The sequence below is a fragment of the Bufo bufo genome, chromosome 1, assembly GCF_905171765.1.
Source record: "Bufo bufo chromosome 1, aBufBuf1.1, whole genome shotgun sequence".
Taxonomy (NCBI): domain Eukaryota; kingdom Metazoa; phylum Chordata; class Amphibia; order Anura; family Bufonidae; genus Bufo; species Bufo bufo.
Window position 1 is genome coordinate 558,491,816 of NC_053389.1, and position 13,913 is coordinate 558,505,728.

General features: G+C 41.9%; 1 non-coding gene across 1 annotated transcript; it reads right to left on the reverse strand.

Annotated features, from left to right (window-relative positions):
- Nucleotides 1–10,874: 10,874 nt before the first annotated feature.
- Nucleotides 10,875–11,082, reverse strand: LOC120987386. The gene has a single exon (XR_005776001.1). It is a non-coding gene; the product is annotated as a small nucleolar RNA U3 (small nucleolar RNA).
- Nucleotides 11,083–13,913: the final 2,831 nt, after the last annotated feature.

Genomic DNA, 13,913 nt, shown 5'->3' on the forward strand with positions numbered 1-13,913 from the left:
GCCTCTATTGGGCATAGTGCTCTTTTACTCCTGAGCCCATATATATATATATATATATATATATATATATATATATATATAGGAAGAAAAGGGAAAACAAACAGCAGCACTCTATAGGTATGCCAGGTGCAAGTTCCGCAATAGTTCCCGGACCAGGAACAGTAAACTAGAAATGATGAAAAGAGGGCAGCACTCCGGTCTTGTGATGAAAATAAGGTGATGTTTATTACACACAAAAGCAATGCGGCATTTCAGCTCTCTCAATGGAGCCTTTGTCAAGCTAGTGAATATAGTGCTCTCAACATATTTAAATAGGTAAATTTCATCAATGTGACATAATTGATCATCAGTGAAAAAATACAAATATACAGTGAAAAACATAATTAAAAACATCATTTCAATATGGTACATGTGCACAAACGCAGTATTATAACATAGTGTTCATGATTACAATAAATAGTTATTCCATATCCATGATTCAGTGTTACATTCATAATTACCGCAAATTCATACATAAAGTGCATCTGTGCTAAATCATAAATCAATTAAAAAAGAGGACAAACCCACGTCATGAATTCTCACATGTGTAGCCAAACTTCAGCGTCCCATGTCGGGTACTGCGCAGGCGTCGGCGTACATCCTAGGTACGCGAGATTCCCTCATGCCCGCACTGGATATGTCAGTCTGTGTGGCAATCAGCCACTGCGCATGACCAGAGGATCGGGATCTGATGTTGTTGTCATCCTGTGACCATAGTAACCATTATCATGTGCGGCAAAGGAAAACAAAAGTCATATGAGACCGGAGGATGTCCATAACGGGACACACACTAAGCGTTAGCCTAAGTGTATAAACCCCCTCGTGATAAGGGATCAGGGGCAAGCCATTACATCCCCGATGTCATATAAAAGTGCGGGGATAGAATGCTTCACACCGGTGCGTGCAACCTATTTCTGGGTGCAAGCCCCCATGCGGAACCGAGGACAGGGGCACCTCAGTGTCACCTCTCCTCCGCTCCCTCATCCATTGACCAATACACGTCCCCTCAGCCCAGTTCACATAACATTGCCATACCACACAATGGAAAATTAAATGAATATATCAATGTCAAATCCCCTTGTTCTCTGGTCAATTGCATATTTTTAATATATAAAGACAATAAGTATAAGGAGAATTTAAAAAAAAAACTTGCATGGGTACATTATCACATGGAGGTTTCATGTCGGGCGATGTCCTCTTGACCAAAACAATATTTTCCATCAAGATATCCTGAAATAAAAAGAAAAACAATGATTGGAGAGCATCAATCTCAACACATGCACCCAGATATGAGGCTAGGACTCCACAAGCACATGATTATACCACCCTAAAATCAACATTTAACCCATTAGGTTTTAAAGTCTGCAGTTGGTAAACCCAGTAAAGTTCACGCTGTTTCAGCAGGATTGACCTATCGCCACCCCGACGTGGCATGGCGACCTGGTCAATGATCCTGAAACGTAAATCTCTCTCAGTGTGTTTCGCTTCCGTAAAGTCTTTCGACACTGGTAAGTCTAATTTCTTTTCCCTAATAGTGTATCTATGTTGGTTCAATCTTGTCTTAACATCCCATGTGGTTTCGCCTACATAGAAGAGATGACACGGGCATTCAAGTAGATACACAACGTAGGAGGAGTCACAAGTCAGGTAATGTTTGATCATATATTCATCCCCTGTCCGTGGATGTGTGAAAGTGGCACCCCTTAACATCAATGGGCAATTCACACATCCATGGCAGAGAAAGCAACCTTTTCTTGACGCACCACAGTATGCACTAAACGAGACCTTACTTGTACCAATGTCCGCTCGCACCAACTGGTCTTGATGTTACATGTGCGTCTATAGGACATCATTGGAGGATTGACAAACTCGGGGATATGTCTAAAGTTACTAATAGTGTTGATCACGAATATTCGATATCACGAATATTCGAATTTCGAATTTTTATCGCGAATATATATATAGGTACTTCGCAAATATTTCGAATATAGTTATATATATTCGTAATTTCGAATATTAGTACACATGATCCCTCACTGCTTCTAGCTTGTGGGCCAATAAGAAGGCTGCAATATACTTGACTTTAGGAGTAGTAGTGTTTGCGAATTTTGGTCTATATTCGTTTTTTTTTTATATTTGCTATATATTGCTATATATTCTTGTTTTAGAATATTACGAATATTCAAAAAACTAAGTTATAGCAATATAGAGAATATTCTAAAAAAATCGAATATAGAGCAATTTAGCTAATATAGCGCTATAATCTTCTTTGTCTAATAGTTGTAAGTTGAAAAATTTGCAATAAAAAAATTCGAATCCGAAAATTCGAATTTTAAAAATTCGCATATTACACAATCATTACCTTTCCGATTTTTCGAGTAAAAAAAAAAATCGCAAATTTTCGAATTTGCAAATAATCGGTGAATATTCTACAAAATATTCGCAAAATATCGCGAATTCGAATATGACCCCTGCCGCTCATCACTAGTTACTACCCAAAATGGGCCAATGTCCCTTCAAGATACCATTGATTCTATCACTCAAAGGTGAGAACCATGTAATAAAGGGAATGGGTTTGGTATCATCCACCTTGGCTACCTCTTTTTCTAATAGAGTCTTTCTGGATTGCATCATGGCCCTCACTGTATGTTGTTGTACAAGTTTCCTAGGGTAACCACTCCTAATGAATTTTGAGCCCATCTCTGTAAGCCTATCTACAACATCCTCCTCCCCTTGAACTATCCTCTTGACTCTGAGCAACTGGCTATATGGTAATGACCTGACCATGCTCCTGGGGTGACAACTGTCATACCTGAGCAATGTGTTTTTATCAGTCACCTTGGTGAATAGATCAGTATGTAAATGATCACCTGATCTACTCACTGCCACATCCAGAAATGGAATTTCTATCTCTGAGGCAACAAGTGTGAACTTGACTTCTGGGTCAATGCTATTGAGGAAATCACCAAATTGGTGTAATTCCCCAACAGAGCCTGTCCATAGGTGGAAGATGTCGTCTATGTAACGCCACCACCCCAGAACAAGTCTGAAGTGGTGGCTAACATAGACGTACATCTCCTCCAAATGTCATAAAAATGTTAGCACAATTTGGCGCTACATTTGATCATCAGTGAAAAAATACAAATATAAAGTGAAAAACATAATTAAATCATCATTTCAATATGGTACATGTGCACAAAACGCAGTATTATAACATAGTGTTCATGATTACAATAAATAGTTATTCCATATCCATGATTCAGTGTTACATTCATAATTACCACTAATTCATACATAAAGTGCATCTGTGCTAAATCATAAATCAATTAAAAAAGAGGACAAACCCACGTCATGAATTCTCACTATGTTATAATACTGCGTTTTGTGCACATGTACAATATTGAAATGATGTTTTTAATTATGTTTTTCACAGTATATTTGTATTTTTTCACTGATGATCAATTATGTCACATTGATGAAATTTACCTATTTAAATATATTGAGAGCACTATATTCACTAGCTTGACAAAGGCTCCATTGAGAGAGCTGAAATGCCGCATTGCTTTTGGGTGAAATAAACATCACCTTATTTTCATTACAAGACCGGAGTGCTGCCCTCTTTTCATCATTTCTAGTTTACTGTTCCTGGTCCGGGAACTATTGCGGAACTTGCACCTGGCATACCTATAGAGTGCTGCTGTTTGTTTTCCCTTTTGTTTTGTATCTGGACTAACCAGCTAAGCACCTTTATTTGCAATAGATCAAGCCACAGGATGTTCACACCCGGACGTCTTTTCATATACACAGGAGGATGAGGCACATATCCTACAGGGCACTGTGAGGGATGTCACCTTTTTATCAACTCCATCCATACTGGATCTCAAGAGAAGGTATGAACTCTATTCAAAAATATTGATTAATCTGGATCTACACTTGATCACCCTCAGTGAGTACCACTATGCGCATCGGATCCCCAGGGGCATTCGCTCTATTTTGAGACCTGCTTTTTTTCCCTAACAATGTAGATTTTTTCGCGCTGTTTGCGCAGATATCGAATAAATATTATTTGGATACCATCCTGTTAAATGTGGAATATTTGAAAAAAGAGATCCATAATCTGAGATTAAGTTTGGAACAAACGGAAGGGGAACTTAAAGGGCTTCTGTCACCCCACTGTTTTTTTTTTTTTTGGGTTACTTTTAATCCCTATACTGCGATTAATGCATACATAGTGTAATTAATCATTTTGGTTCAGCAGATTATGTTAAAAACGTACTTTTAAAATATGCAAATTACCTTGCTACCAGCAAGTAGGGCGGCTACTTGCTGGTAGCAGCCGCATCCTCCTATCCTAAAGACGCCCCCTCCACATGTTGATTGACAGGGCCAGCGGACGGGATCTTTCTCTGCTGGCCCTGTTTGCATTCAAAATCTGGCGCCTACGCCGTACCTGTCTTCAGTCAGCGCAGGCGCACTGAGAGGCGGACGCTCGCTCGGCCGCTCCATCCTCAATGCGCCTGCGCCGATAACGTCACATCTACACCCGGCGCAGGCGCATTGAGAAGGGGGACGCTCGCTCGGCGCTCCTTCCTCAATGCGCCTGCGCCGGGTGTAGATGTGACGTCATCGGCGCAGGCACATTGAGGATGGAGCGGCCGATGACTTGTTACTTTAGGCCAAAATTTTACTTTAGGCCAAAAATGTTTATTTTTTACAATAGCTAACACAATATAACTCATAATTTGTTACCCATTTTCTCCAGAATATGACAACACCCCATATGTGGTCGTACAGTGCTGTATGGGAACACCAGAGAAGAGAAGAGAAAGAGCACCATGTGCAATTGAGGCCTAGATTGGTAATTTATACAGCACTGGCTGACAACTGCAGAGGCTCTGAGGTGAAATATAAAAAACACCCCTAAGAAGTGACCCCATTTAACCACCTCAGCTCCCCTAGCTTAAACCCGCTTAATGACCAGACCACTTTTTACAATTCTGCACTACACTACTTTCACGGTTTATTGCGCGGTCATACAACTTACCACCCAAATGAATTTTACCTCCTTTTCTTCTCACTAAAAGAGCTTTCATTTGGTGATATTTCATTGCTGCTGACATTTTTACTTTTTTTGTTATTAATTGAAATTGACCGAAATTTTGGCCAAAAAATTTCATTTTTCACTTTCAGTTGTAATATTTTTCTAATAAAACTACATCTTTATATAAATTTTTCTCAAAATTTATTGTTCTACATGTCTTTGATAAAAAAAATGCAATAAGTGTATATTTATTGGTCTGCGCAAAAGTTATAGCGTTTACAAACTATGGTACAAAAATGTGAATTTCTGCATTTTGAAGCAGTTCTGACTTTCTGAGCACCTGTCATGTTTCCTGAGGTTCTACAATGCCCAGACAGTAGAAACACCCCACAAATTACCCCATTTCGGAAAGTAGACACCCTAAGGTATTCGCTGATGGGCATAGTGAGTTCATGGAAGTTTTTATTTTTTGTCACAAGTTAGCGGAAAATGATTTATTTAATATATATTTTTTTTCTTACAAAGTCTCATATTCCACTAACTTGTGACAAAAAAATAAAATTTTACATGAACTCACCATACCCCTCACGGAATACCTTGGGGTGTCTTCTTTCCAAAATGGGGTCACTTGTGGGGTATTTATACTGTCCTGGCATTTTAGGGGCCCTAAAGCGTGAGAAGAAGTCTGGAATCCAAATGCGTAAAAAATGCCCTGTGAAATCGTAAAGATACTCTTTGGAATTTGGGCCCCTTTGCGCACCTAGGCTGCAAAAAAGTGTCACACATGTGGTATCTCCGTACTCAAAAGAAGTAGGGCAATGTATACCCATGCTGGGCGAGAGAAATATCTCTGTAAAAGTCAACTTTTCCCATTTTTTTATACAAAGTTCTCATTTTAGAGAAATATTTCTCTCACCCAGCTTGGGTATATATAAAAATACACCACAAAACACATTGCCCAACTTCTCCTGAGTACGGAGATACCACATGTGTGACACTTTTTTGCAGCCTAGGTGCTGTTACCCCCAGCCGAGTACAGAATGCCTTCCAGAATCTGGACACAAACTGAGTCCCCCGATCCGAGACCACTTCAGAGGGAATGCCATGAAGTTTCACAATGTTGTCAACAAACACTTGTGCAAGTGTTTTAGCATTAGGTAGGCCAGGTAATGCAATAAAATTCACCATTTTACTAAACGATCAACTACCATCAGAATAACTGTCTTTATTGACGAATTTGGCAGATCCATGATAAAATCCATAGATAAGTGGGTCTATGGTCTGGACGGGATTGGTAGCGAAAGTAGAGACCCGGAAGGCCGAGTATGTGTCCCCTTAGCATGTGCACAGGTACTACAGGCTGACACATAGTCCTCAATACACTTACGCAACCCCGGCAACCAGAATCTACGAGAGATGAGGTCGGCAGTGGATCAACTCCCAGGGTGTCCTGTAAGAACTGTACAGTGATGTTCCTCAAACACCTTGTGCTGCAATTCTGCTGGCACAAACAATTTCCCAGAGGGGCAAGAATCCGGTGCGTCTCCCTGAGCCTCTAATACCCTCACCTCTTGGTCAGGGGATAGAGGGGATATCACCACCCCTTCCACCAGTATAGGACTCGTATTTTCAAAATCACCACCTCCAGGAAAACTATGTGACTGTGACAGTGAAATTGAATATAGTAAAGAACAACGACCATATAGCCTCCCTTGGGTTCAGTCGTTTAGCCAACTCAAGGTAGGTCAGATTTTTGTGATCAGTGAACACAGTGGATGAATCGACCCTTCCGACAGCATCTCTCTGTTACTCACATCATAATTTCTCTCTGCGGCAGAGAGGTTTTTGTTAGAGAAAAAGGCACATAGAGGCCATTTACCTGGTGATGGGCCCTGCGATAAACATGCTCCTACCTCCACCTCGGATGCTTCCATTTCCACAATGAAAGATTGTGAAACATCCGGCTGAACCCATATAAAGGCTCAAGCGAAGCACTACTTAACCGCAGAAAAGACTCGCAAAGCCTAATCGGACCACACTTAGACATCCGTCCCTTTCTTAGTCATGTCAGTTAGGGGTTTTACCACTGTCAAATAGTTCTGAAAAAAATTTCGGTAATATTTGGTTAACCCCAAAAACCACATAAGAGCCTTCAGATTTTCGGGATGATCCCAGTCCAATACCACACAGACTTTCTCTGGATCCATTCGAAAGCCTGACAGCAGATAGCCCAAAAATTGTACCTCGTGTACAGCAAAAACACACTTCTCTAATTTTGCGTACAACTTATTATCCGTAAGGATCTGCAACACCTGTCTATAACGTGATCCTGATGTGTCTCCACGTCTGGAGAATAAATTAGTATGTCATCTAAATATTCGACTACAAACCTCCCCACCAGGTGATGAAAATTTTTATTCACAAAATGCTGGAAAACTGCAGGAGCATTGGTATCAGGTATCGAACCTGTGGCCAGTCATGTCCCAGGCGGTAGCTCTACCCACTAGGCTACCGTCTCTCCTTGGACTGTTCTCTAGCTAACTTCTAACTACCTCTCTTGTCCTTGCCTTGACCTGCTGATTATTCCAATCTCTTGCACCTGCTACTTCCCTATAAAACCCAGCCCTTGAACCCAGCCCTTTGCTGGTTATTGTGCCTCCAAGCCTGTAGCAAGCTTCCTCTCTGCTCCTCCACCGCTATTGCTGATTTACCATCGTTGCCAACCCGGACCGTTTTGACCTTGCTGAATTGCCGCCTGCATTGACTCACTGCTTACCACCGACCACGTCTCCGTCTACTCCTGCCGTTATCTCGCTGCCATCTCTGCTGCCGACCCGGACTGATCGACCACGCTACCTGCCTCCTGCTTCTGTGGGCCTCTGCCACTGGACTCCATACTTCCAGCTCGGGGGTCCTCAGACTCAGGTGAGCCTCGATTGACACTACTTCATAACAATTGGTCAACCCAAAAGGCATGACCAGGTTCTCAAAGTGACCCTCTAGAGTATTAACACCCATCTTCCATTCATCCCCTTCCTTGATCCTGACCAGATTATATGCCCCCCTCAGGTCCAACTTGGAGAACACATTGGCACCAACCATCTGGTTAAACAAATCAGGAATCAAAGGAAGAGGGTAAGGATCTGTCACGGTAAGTGGGGAAAAGAAGAACACCACTTACCGTGACAGATCCTTACCCTCTTACCGTGACAGTAAGTGGGGAAAAGAAGAACATCAAATAAACAAACTACAACAGTGACACAGACTAAGCCCCAAAGCTAGTGAGGAGGGGGATGGCAACCTCCTAGTTATCCCTGAGCCTCTCCCTGACTGCTGACAGTATGAGCAAATCCTAGTGGTGGAAGAACTCATACACCGGAACCTAAGACCTGCTGAAACTGTCACAAACCCTAAATTAGGGAGCGGGTATGAGACTGCCGGGACCATCCATCGTGAAGGGTCCAGCGTCTCCCTGAGACTTAGACACAAAACACACACAAAGTAGAAACAGGAGGATTCTTATTATAAATAGTGAACAGATGGCTCACTCTGGATAACCACAGCTGGTGCTCAGGTTCAACGAAACACCCCTAGTTCTTGAGTATATAAATAGTTAAAAAGTTGAACCGGCACTCAGGACAATTGGAGATCACGTAGAATAATATAAATGAATTTATTAGTGTCATAAAATATATAGATCTACATTAAACATGTCTACATTGGATAAAAAACACAACAAAAATTATTTTTGCAGTTGCATAAAGTCGTTACGTCCAAGGTTCACTGTATCAAAAAACTGTATCCAATTCACTACTAGTAAGGATGATTTTGGTGGATTACAGTTGGTATGGTAGAGTGAAATGACCGACTTAAATGACATATACAACAATATGTTTTATAGTTGCAGTGCTCATTAAACTGGTAGAATATATAAATTCAATGTGGTCAAGTCCCGTGCAAAGTACTGTTTTTTTGAGATAATTCAAATCATAGGATGCGTAAAGTCATAAGTAGGTCTCACTGTATGTGAGTATAGTTCCACTTTAGATAGCGTTAATATTCTTGTTTCAACTCTCTATATAAATAGAGACACGCCATATATGTGATTCCAGTAGTATGGTCGGTATAGTCATCCCATGTGTATGGAGCTTTTAATCTTTTGTATAGGGGACACAACCTCTATGTAGTCCCGATCGTGAGGACAATTCAGTCCGCCCGTATATAGAGCATATGATATTTATAATTGTACTTTCTCTGTACTCACGGTATATCTCGCTGATCCAACTTTATCAGTGTGTGGAGATTCCTTCTGTGGTGTCCCACAGCTTCACACTTCAGCCGCTCCACACTCCGGCGGCGTTGGTTTCGGTTTGCAGCGTCTCTCGGGATCTCGTCCCAGTTCTCGTGAAGTTCGTCCGTATCTTACTTTCGTGAGTAGAGAGATGCTGTACTTCTTTAACAGTATACTTTAATACATGGCCATGTATGTTCGAGACTGATTAGCACACAGGTATCTGGGGAGGAATGGGTTGTCTCTGCTCCTATACTTATTCAAAGGCCTTATAGGGAAATCAAGGACTAGGTATCCTGCTTATGAATATTCCTACCTTTAAGGTTTATTCATATTGATAGGTAGTGAGGGCCCGGATTAGGGTTGTCTAGGAGGTGACCTGTTTCTTCCCTAGTTTCCAGGCCCAGTTACTGTTCCCCTTCCCTCCTGTGTTCAGTGTGGAATTCCCCCCCACACTGATCGTGACACTTAGCCCCGGGAATAAGGTTGATAGGACAATCATACTCCTGATGTGGAGGTAAATCTTGACATCCACTCTCAGAAAATACATCAGCAAAATCAGATATAAAAGAAGGCAGTGTTTTAGTAGTTAAAACAGTAAAAGATGTATTCAGACAATTGTTTACGCAATAATCATCCCAATCCAGAATCCGTTTAGCTTGGTTGGATTGTGCTTGCTTAACCACGGTAAACCCAGAACTACCAGTGCGGGGAGACACTCCAACATAAAGCACAAGATAAATTCCTGATGAAAGTCACCCACTCTTAATCTGATATCATGCACAACTTGAGACAAACACTTCTGAGCTAAAGGTGCAGAATTAATAGCAAAAATGGAAATGTTTTTCTCTAATGCACTCAGTGACAAACCGTGCATACGAATGAACTGAGCATCAATCAGGTTCGCCCCTGCCCCGCTGTCGATAAACACCTCAATCCCCACAGTCTTTGACTCTAGCACCACCTCGGCAGTCAGGAGGGAATTAGACGTCCCTTTTTTTATTTTTTTGGACGCTGAATGACTGGATATACATCGGTGAAATGTCCCTTTTGTCCGCAGAAAAAACACACTCTCTTCCTACTACTAATATGCTTAAAAGCAGATCCAGGAGTAGCTCCCCCTAATTGCATAGGTTCATCCCCAGACATAAACCCAGGAGTATCTTCACCCAAAGTGTCAGAGGAGGACAATACATCATGTGATAGAACATCCCGAGAGTGGGGGCCCCTAGATCTCTCTCAGGAGTCTATCCATGTATATTGCAAAAGACAGCAGCCTTCAGAGACACCAGAGTTTCATGAAAGGCAAAAGCATCCTTCAGCCTCTCAGATAACCCATGACAAAACTGGCTACGGAGAGCCAGATCGTTCCACTCAGTATCCTTAGCCCACCTCCTAAACTCCAAGCAATAAATTTCCACAGAACGATCTCCCTGGCGAAGGCCACGCAGCTTGGTTTCGGCCAGGGAAGTCCAATCCGGGTCATCTTTTTTTTTTTTTTTTACCACTCTGAAAGAGCTTTCTTCTCCATCTTCTCAAAAAGAAGAAGAGAACAGTCATCAAAAGCAACCACTGCATAAAAGAGTTATCAACTGCTTTCATGCTCACAAGAAAGATCTAAAACTCACCATCGTGGAGCGTGAGCTCAGACACTTTCAAGCACATTTCTCCCTTCAAAGCCTATAGAAATGATCCCTGAAAGTATAGTCATCATAGATCACACCCAAGGCTTTGAAAAATTTGTCCACCGACCGGAGAGACTGCGATCTGGTCAGCAGAGGAAAAGCCCATGACTGCGCATCCCCCTTAAGCAAAGAAATCACTACACTAACTCGCTGTTCCTCATCACCAGATGAGTGTGGACGTAGCCTAAAATATAGTTTACATGCCTCTTTAAATTAAATTAAATTATGTCCCCCAGAGAATCTGTCCAGGAGATCAACTTTAGGCTCCAGACAGGTCTGGTAACCACCACCACCAAGACCAACAGACTGTGGTCTCTGGATCTGAGAGACGGTCATGTGGAGATTAGCTACTTCCAAAGATAGACCTTCTAGCTGTCCTGCCAGTGCAGCAATCGGGTCCATGGTTGGACTCGAATTACCCAAAAATTATGGTTTGGTGGTTTATAATATCATGCCCGTGTGTGGGAGAGAGACACCACACTGGACGAAGAATGAGAGGGAACAAGGAACAAGACCTGAAAGCTAGGGAAGGACACCTTCTAGTCAAATCCCTAGTCACAGTCCTGACTGGCTTTCAGTATGAACAGACCCCAAAGGTGGGTAATACCGATTTTTTTGAAAATCCACGCCCTCGCAGAGGAAGACGCCGAGGAGGACTGGGTGCAAACACCGGAAGAAATACTGCCACAACCTACAGATACAGGGATCCAATCAAAACCAGGTCCAGCAACAGGGGCAGATAAATACCCCAAATACTATGCCGATGGTAGAGAAGAATCTTGTGGTGAATCTCTCACATATACAACTTGATGAATCATCAATCACTCTTCTAAATAAAGGTCTTGGTTTTGCTAGTACCCACCACGTGGACCCATTTACCTTGGATTCCGAGATGTCAAAATTTTATCGGAATCTTCCCTTAAAGGCACACTTCGCACTAGATAAGCCCATGTGGGCTCAACAGTTACCATCCTTGAGCACATCTATTTTTCATACTAGGAGTAAAGACTGCAAACCTCCAAGTACGTTTGAACCTCCTCATGACCAAGACGCAGTGGAAACATATATTTCTTTCGTTAAAACTGATTTGAAGAAACTCATGAAAGGCACTAACTCTACACAGGTGAGATACAACTTGACCAAGTGTGAACGGAGGGCCATTAATCATTTGACTGGGAATAGTGATACTAAATAGGGATGACTACAGGAATGAGATCCTGAGACATTGGCGGATACTCATACATATTCATCTATTGCCTATGATCCTACAGCCCAATTTGGATTAGTCTTACAGGGTCTAGTATCCCAGGCCCTAGAGGACCAGATTATTGATAAAAAACTTGCAGATTTCTTGGTAGTGAAAAATCACAATAGCAACACCTGGAGGTTAGAGGTCTGGCCAGTATCAGAAGCAACACAGACGCCTATTGATCCACAAGGAAGCCTGTCAGATCAAAGCACATGTTGCCAGTCTCACAGATCTTCTGTCACCGACTGTTGCGGGGATGTCAGTATGTCTCGGTATGTCCGTGACATCACCTCCCTCAATCTACCGCAATGGATCAAATGTTTGAAGAGAGGAGCAGTAGCTTATTTAAGCTGCCCTCCAAAAGCCATATGGTGCGCCTTCCCTTCTGATCCCACCTGTGCGTCCATACAGCAGCTTACGACTACATATGGGATGTTTCTGTATTCAGGAGAAAATGTATAACAAATTGTCGGGTGCATTTTCTCCTGTTATGCCTTGTGAAAACGAAAACATTTGGGCGTAAAGGGACATATGCAATTTTTCATTTTCACAGCCAAGCGTTTCCAAATAATATGAAACGCCTAGATGCTCGCTGCAACCCCATGAAAAATTCCTTTGGGATGTAGTTTCCAAAATGGGGTGACTTATTGGGAGTTTCCACTGTAGGGATACCTCAGGGTGTCTTCAGATGCAATATAGCACCCAAAAATGAATCCAGCAAAATCTGCACTCCAAAAACCATATGGTGCCCTTTCTCTTAATCCCTGCCGTGTGCCCATACAGCAGCTTTCAACCATGGATGTGGTCTTTCTATAAACTGCAGAATCAATATATAATATTATGTGAATATAAAAAATATTGATGTCTATTTGGCTGTTAACCCTTGCTGTGTTACAGGAAAAACAAGCAAAATGGAAAATCTGCAAAAGAAAGTGAAATTTTGAAATTTCAACTTCATTTTTTCTTAATTCTTGTGGAATATCTAAAGGGTTAACAAAGTTTTTAAAATCAGTTTTATATAATTTGAGGGGTGTAGTTTCTAAAACAGGGTCATTTATGGGTGGTTCCAATTATGAAAAATAAGTACAGAGTGGTCAAGCTAGGTAAAGGCTTGTCCAAAATACTCCCAGAAGTCAAAAGCAACGAACTAATCCCCTGAGGAGGGGACAGAAAGAATAAAACTTAGCATTTAATTGAATCTAGTTAGAAAAAAATGGCGCACAAAGGGACTAAACAAAATAACATAAGACAAGCCCATGTGGGCCTAGAAAATTACAAGGCGGTACCAGTATGAATAAAAGGAACGCTCTCACCCGTTATGGTCAAGATGGATGGGGCTCATCAAAAGGGTGCCATGTCAGGATACCGTGGAGTGTGTCTTCCAATTCTGTGTTGTTGAGATTACTGGAAACCATACAAAAATGATGCCAAAAAAGAAGAAATTGCTGCAATAGTAGGCAGGGGTCAGGAATGAATTCCCTGGTGAGACCCTAGTGCAGGGAAGGGGCTATTGATACCCTGCCTACCTATACGGAGTGCTTGCCCCGCAAGGAGTGACCCCATCCGGATACCTGTCTCGAGTGAAGGCCGGTATCCCTAATGTACCCT